Source organism: Petaurus breviceps, unplaced genomic scaffold (assembly GCF_028583685.1).
Source record: "Petaurus breviceps papuanus isolate PSGF00001 unplaced genomic scaffold, PetGlider_PUasm1.0 186, whole genome shotgun sequence".
Taxonomy (NCBI): domain Eukaryota; kingdom Metazoa; phylum Chordata; class Mammalia; order Diprotodontia; family Petauridae; genus Petaurus; species Petaurus breviceps.
Genome location: NW_027185798.1, coordinates 54872711 through 54878950, shown reverse-complemented (window position 1 = coordinate 54878950; position 6240 = coordinate 54872711). Strand labels below are relative to the sequence as shown.

The following is a 6240-nucleotide window of genomic DNA, read 5'->3' as shown; positions in this document are numbered from 1 at the left end:
GGAAGGAAGGGAATGAATCTGGAATTGAAAGTTTTAAAATCAAATATTCAAATATATGTATATATATATATATATATATATATGTGTGTGTGTGTGTGTGTGTGTGTGTATATGTGTATGTATGTATATGCTTATATATATACTATTATTAATACCATCTACATGTAATTGAGAAATAAGATATACAGGCACTGAGACAGAGATCCACTGGAAAAGTCGAAAGGGGTATGGGAGAAAATATGGGAGAGAGCAGATTGGAGGAGGGGATATCCTGTGGGACTGCTATTTTGGGGCAGTGGGTAGGGGAAAAACGGGGAGAAAATTTGTAACTCAAAATCTGGTGGAAACGAATGATGTAAATCAGAAGTTAATAAAGCATTAATTTAAAAAAATACTATTTTGAAGAAGCAGATATTGCCATTTTAAACCAATTGTGCTGGTGTAATGGGAATGCAAATTTGGAAGATCTTCCCTGCCCCTAGGCTAAAGTGTACCTGAAGCCTGGGGTGGGAGGCTTGTTTTTCAATAGATACTTCTTGATTGGCCAGTGAGTCAATAAGGTTGTTACATTCTCTGAGCCAGGAGAAGGCTATATAAGCCCTGATATGTAGCTTTGTTTTGGGGGGCTCACTTTGAGAAGTGTTCTGTGATTTGATCTGTATTATGGGAAGCCGTTGTCCAGGGCCCCCCCGGCTTTGAAAAACCCAGATGTTGACTGGGTATGGATGTAATGGCTGGACAGTTTGGAAAGGATCTGTTTCTGTCTTGATAATTCTGCCTGTATACTTTGAAGTTCGGGGTGCTGACCTTTTCTCCTGAACAAGGTAAACGATATACGTCTCTGACTGATTAAAGTAAGCTTGTTAACACATTTTGAGTTGCTTTCCTTTATCAAAGCAGATCCAAGAACCTGTATGGGCAGCAAACCCTGAGGATGTGCTTGGGGTGCTTGCTGCTATAGCTGGTCACCACAAAAAAAAAAATCAAGAAAGGTCACAATAATGTATTAGATAAAAATAAGCTCCTTATACCATACTCTCAAAGAAAGTAATTTTGTTCATGAAGGAAACAAACATGCAATGCTTTGTTTGTCAACATATAATGTTGATAAAATCTTTTATGCCTAGCTTAGTAATTCTTGAGCTGGGGCCTGAATTCAGGAAGAAATGAGTTCAAATCCACCCTTGGACACTTACTAGTTGTGTGACCCTGGGCAAGTCTCTTAATTTTGTTTGCCTTAGGTTCCATATCTGTAAAATGAGCTGCAGAAAGAAATGGAAGACCATTCCAGTATCTTTGCAAAGAAAATCCCAAATGAAGTAACAAAGGATCAGACAAGAATGAAAGGACTGAACAATAACAATTTGTGTGATATTTAGCAGTTTGTTTAAATCCTCCTCCCATTCTCTTTTTAGGATTGAAAACTAAATTAAACTGCCAATTCTCTCTATTCAAGAAAAAAGGCACATTTAGGTTGTTTTTAAAAGATTTTTCCCCTCTAAACCTATTCAACAAAATTATTTGTTGAAGGGGATATCAACAAAATATGAAATTTATACTAATGGGACCCCAAAGGTTTTGGGGAAAATAAATATGAACATATTTTGGAAAAAGAGAATTGTCTTCCCATCTATCTAAGTGATGTGGAAATAGAACATTAAGCATGGAGTCAGGAAGACCTGAGTCCAAACCTGACCTCACATGTTTAACTAGCTCTGTGATCCTATGCAATCCTCTGTGCGCCTCAGTTTCTTCACCTGCAAAACGGAGATAATAATAGGCTCTACTTCACAGGCTTCTTCTGAGGATCAAATGAGATAATACTCATAAAGTACTTAGCACAGTGTATGACACACAGTATGTGCTTAATATACTTGTTCCCTTCCTCTACCTTTCTCATTGGAATCAAGTGTTACCAAATGCACCTAATATTTAAATATGGTTACAGACCAGTAGAATGTAAGCTATTTGAAGGTAGAGAATGCATTCATTTATGTCTTTGTATACTCAGATCCTAGTATAGTGCCTTACACATAGTAGGTGCTTAGTGAATGTGCACTGTATTGGCACAAAAATGAGAAATTTCATAGACACCACTGATTTAATTTATTCAGCACTATATGCTCTCATTACTAGGTCTGGATAAGTAGTAGTCATAGTTCCTATTATATAACTTCAGCAACATTTTTCATATTTCTGAAAAAAAGTATTTGGGAAAATGTTGAAATTCCCCTTAGTCATTAACATGCATCTCCCTCATATTTCTTTATTTAATGCTTAATTCTGCTAAAGCTTTAAAAATAATCTATTCCTTAAATTCTGATCATTTTTGAGCATAAATTTTTGAGAAAGGAGAAATTATGCAGAATCACCATAAAATAATTTGTTGATATTACATTACAATTTTTGCTCCTTCTCTATATGCAGATACATACATGTATAAACATCCATATATTTCAAAGGAGTCATTTACTTTTCTGTTAATACTCAGAAGATATGGCTAGATAATTAAGTTCTGTATTTTTCCCTCAGCTGTATAGACTACAGTTAACCTATTTATATTTCTTAAATTTCTGCATTGATTTAAATAAAAATGTAGACATGGCCAAGTAAAACACCAATGTGGTAAAGCTGGGTTCCAACAAGAGAACAGAAACTAGCTCTGCACGTACAAGTGAAAGAGGCCTAAGCAGACTTTCAGCTTCTCTATGCCCTTTCATTAACTACTGAAAAGAGGTTATGATGGTAGGGGAAAAATCAAAAACATTAACAATAAAGTAAACTGATTAAAACATCTATCAATTTAGGAATAAAACTGCCCCAAATACTTATTCTTCACTTTATAAGAGATTGAAAATTCTAATACTCAGGTCACTCTGGATATTTAGAAATTGGGGGTGGGAGTGGGGGTTGGAATATTGACAATGATTCAGAAATCATCCAATCAAGTAAACAAGGATTTATTAAATATTTACTATGTTCCAGACATTGTGCTAAGCACTAGGAAAACAAGGGAAGGTCTTTGTCCTCAAGAAGTTCTCATTCTAATGCAGGAGATAATAAGCAAACAACTATATAAATATAAGATCTATAGAGAGCAAATTGGTGGTCTTCTCAGATGGAAAGGCACAGCATTGGGGAGACTCTGCTGAGCACCCTGATTCATTTCCCTAGGCTATCATAAATGGTATCCATGATACTTGACCTCATAGATGAGGATAGACCATACCATTGGCAACATGTAAAGAGCAAACACATCTTAGGGAGTTTGCTCAAGACATAGTAGTTAAAGTCCAAGAAATAGAAGGACAGAAGTGGGACTGGGGTTGTGGCGATGCTAAAGAACATTCCCCTGCCCACTGAGACAGTCTTTAACAATTTTGCTGCCAGCAGTTTGCTTCCTTTTCTGTAAAATGCATAGGTTGGACTAGATGACTTCCAAATCTTTGAACCTTTGCTTTATGATGCTGACGACAATGCTGATTACAGACTGTTAATTTTTAGCTGAAAGGGACCTCAAGATCAGATTCAGTAAGTTCCTTGTCTGCAGGTAGTTGGGATATTATTATCCCCATTTCATAGATTAAACAACTGATGGATAACTAAATGAATGATTCAGGTAATTATCTGTAAATTTCAAGACATAAGAGGTGTTTGGCTTTCATTATCTGAATATTTCACTTGAATATGGCTTTATTGTTGTTGTTCTGAATTATTTAGATAATTACCATACTTCAGTTTGTATATATAAACATAGCAAAAAGTCTGGCTGCTAAGGAACCAATATGTATCAGTTTAAAATCCATTTTCCTATGTTTCACTATATTAAAAATATTTTATAAGTAGTGAGCAAAAGGGTGAGGTGAGGTGAAAGGGAAGGCATTTTAAACTGTAGTGAGAGTTTCAAAACTATAATAGAGTTCCTTTTTTGGGAAACCAGGTCCTGTGAGAAGTATCTTCCAAACTACTGCTAGAAACAGGTAACAACCTTAAAATGTGAAAGGCCTATTAAAAAAAATAACTATTAATTAATATTCAAGGTATCTAGTTTGGCTTTCCTTTCATTTGAAATACAAAAGCGTTCTGAATAAAGGAGTATGTATCAATAGCTTCACTTACAGAGAAAATCCAAGACTTAAGTAATGATAATACCCTATGTTACTGTCATTTGGTGATTAAAATCTATGATGCCTAATATGCAAGTTGATGCCAATGTCTGAAGCTAACTTGAGCATTTGGAGCATAGACTGAAGCAAAAAGCTCATAAAAATCTTCAGCAAGGCCTGTCCTACCACATTCTATTGAGCTATTATTACAGGCTCTTCTGCCTGGGCTCTGTAGCCACAATAGATCCAAGTCAGAAATATGGCAACCTTAAAATATATTGCCAGGAGACTGAAGTCAATCAAAAACATCCAGAAAATTACCAAATCTATGGAAATATTGGCAGTTACAAAATATGCCCGAGATAAAAGAGAGCTGAACAATCCAGAGTATATGGAGTTGGATCTTTGGCTCTTTATGAAAAAGCTGATATTAAGGCTACAGAAAACATGAAGAAATACCTCATTATTTGTGTATTCTCTGATCAAGACCTTTGTGGTGTTGTCCATTCTTCAGTTGCTAAACTGATGAAAAATGAGGTTGCTACCCTCAAAGCAGCTAGGAAAGAAGTTATGATTATTGGAGTTGGTGACAAAATCAGAGGCATTCTTAATAATACTCACTCTGACCACTTCATGGTGACATTTAAAGAAGTGGGAGGAAGCCCCCTACCTTTTGAGATGCTTCAGTCATTGCTCTTGAACTACTAAATTCTGGATATGAATTTGATGAAGGATCTATTATCTTTAGTAGATTCAGGTCTGTTATCTCTTATAAGACAGAAGAAAAACCCATCTTTTCCCTAAATATCATTGCAAATGCTGAGAGTATGAGTATTTATAATGACATCAATACTGATGTGTTGCAAAACTATCAAGAGTATAGTCTGGAAAACATCATATACTACACTCTAAAGGAGTCCACCTCCAGTGAGTAGAGCATAAGAATGATGACTATGGACAATGCTAGAAGAATTCCCCTGAGATGATTCATAAGTTGACTTTGACATTTAACCATATTCGCCAAGCTGTCATCAAAAAGGAGTTGATTGAAATCGTCTCTGGTGCTGCAGCCCTGAACTAATGGATCCAACTTTTATCCAAATTCAAGAGGTAAAGACATGAAATATGAAGCAAGCTAATTAGTTTAGCCTACTTTTGTCTGTCAGAAGAACTCCACTGATTACATAGTCCATTGTGTACATAGAAGACAAAATATTTGTAAATTATCTTAAAATAAACAAATTATGTGAAAAAACCTTCTTTTGGTTTTAATTATAATTTTTCATACTTCAAAATATTATGGAAAATTCATGATTTCACCAGGATGGCTATTCTTTTTATCAATATTAACTATAGTTCTGGCTGGGAAGTCACAAGTACATAAGAATTAAGCAGTAACTAAAAGTGTTTATCACTAGGGTACCTACCAAGTAGGATTCCTATCCACAACTGTATATTACTTTAAATCTTGCTACTAATAAAAATTCTCACATTTATTAATCTCTTATAAAAATTAGTTATTGAATTCATAGTAATGTTTTGAAAAATTACATTGTTATTGAGATAAATCTATCATAGAAACGGATTTTCTCTCTAAGTTACTTTTTCTGCATCTGGAATTGTCTATCTCTCAGGCTTTAAGCTACTTAAACAGTCACCACCATCCACCTAGTGGCAGCTTCTAAGATTTTAGGCAAAAATATAGTAGAAAATAATTAGTTGCTTGTGACTGAACTCTAAACCATTTCAGTGTCGGGAAAAATCATATCACTATAGATTTAGAGTAGAAGTCTTAGATGTCATCCAGTATAACTCCCTCATTTTATTTTATTTTTTTTTAGTAAAGGAAGGTGGTGCCTAGAGAGAAGTACCTTATCGAATACATGGTCTGACTTTGGTTCTAATATTATAATATATGTCTCATCTGACTCTTTACAACCTATGAATTTTTCACCTGTCTACTATGTCTGCCTTTATGTATCCATCTGTTAAAGTTCTCTGACCACGTGTTAAAGTCCAGTTCAAAGGCCATCTCCTCTGTGAATTTTCCTTGGATTCTTCCTTCCCTCATGTGGGAGGAATGTCTCTGTCTCTGTCTCCCTCTGTCTCTCTGTCTTTCTCTCTCTCTCACTTT

The 6240-nt window shown here is 35.1% G+C and overlaps 1 pseudogene; it reads left to right on the top strand.

Moving 5' to 3' along the window:
* The first annotated feature begins 4280 nt into the window (after positions 1–4280).
* On the top strand, positions 4281–5286 carry LOC138162201 (ATP synthase subunit gamma, mitochondrial-like; annotated as a pseudogene).
* The last annotated feature ends 954 nt before the right edge of the window (positions 5287–6240 follow it).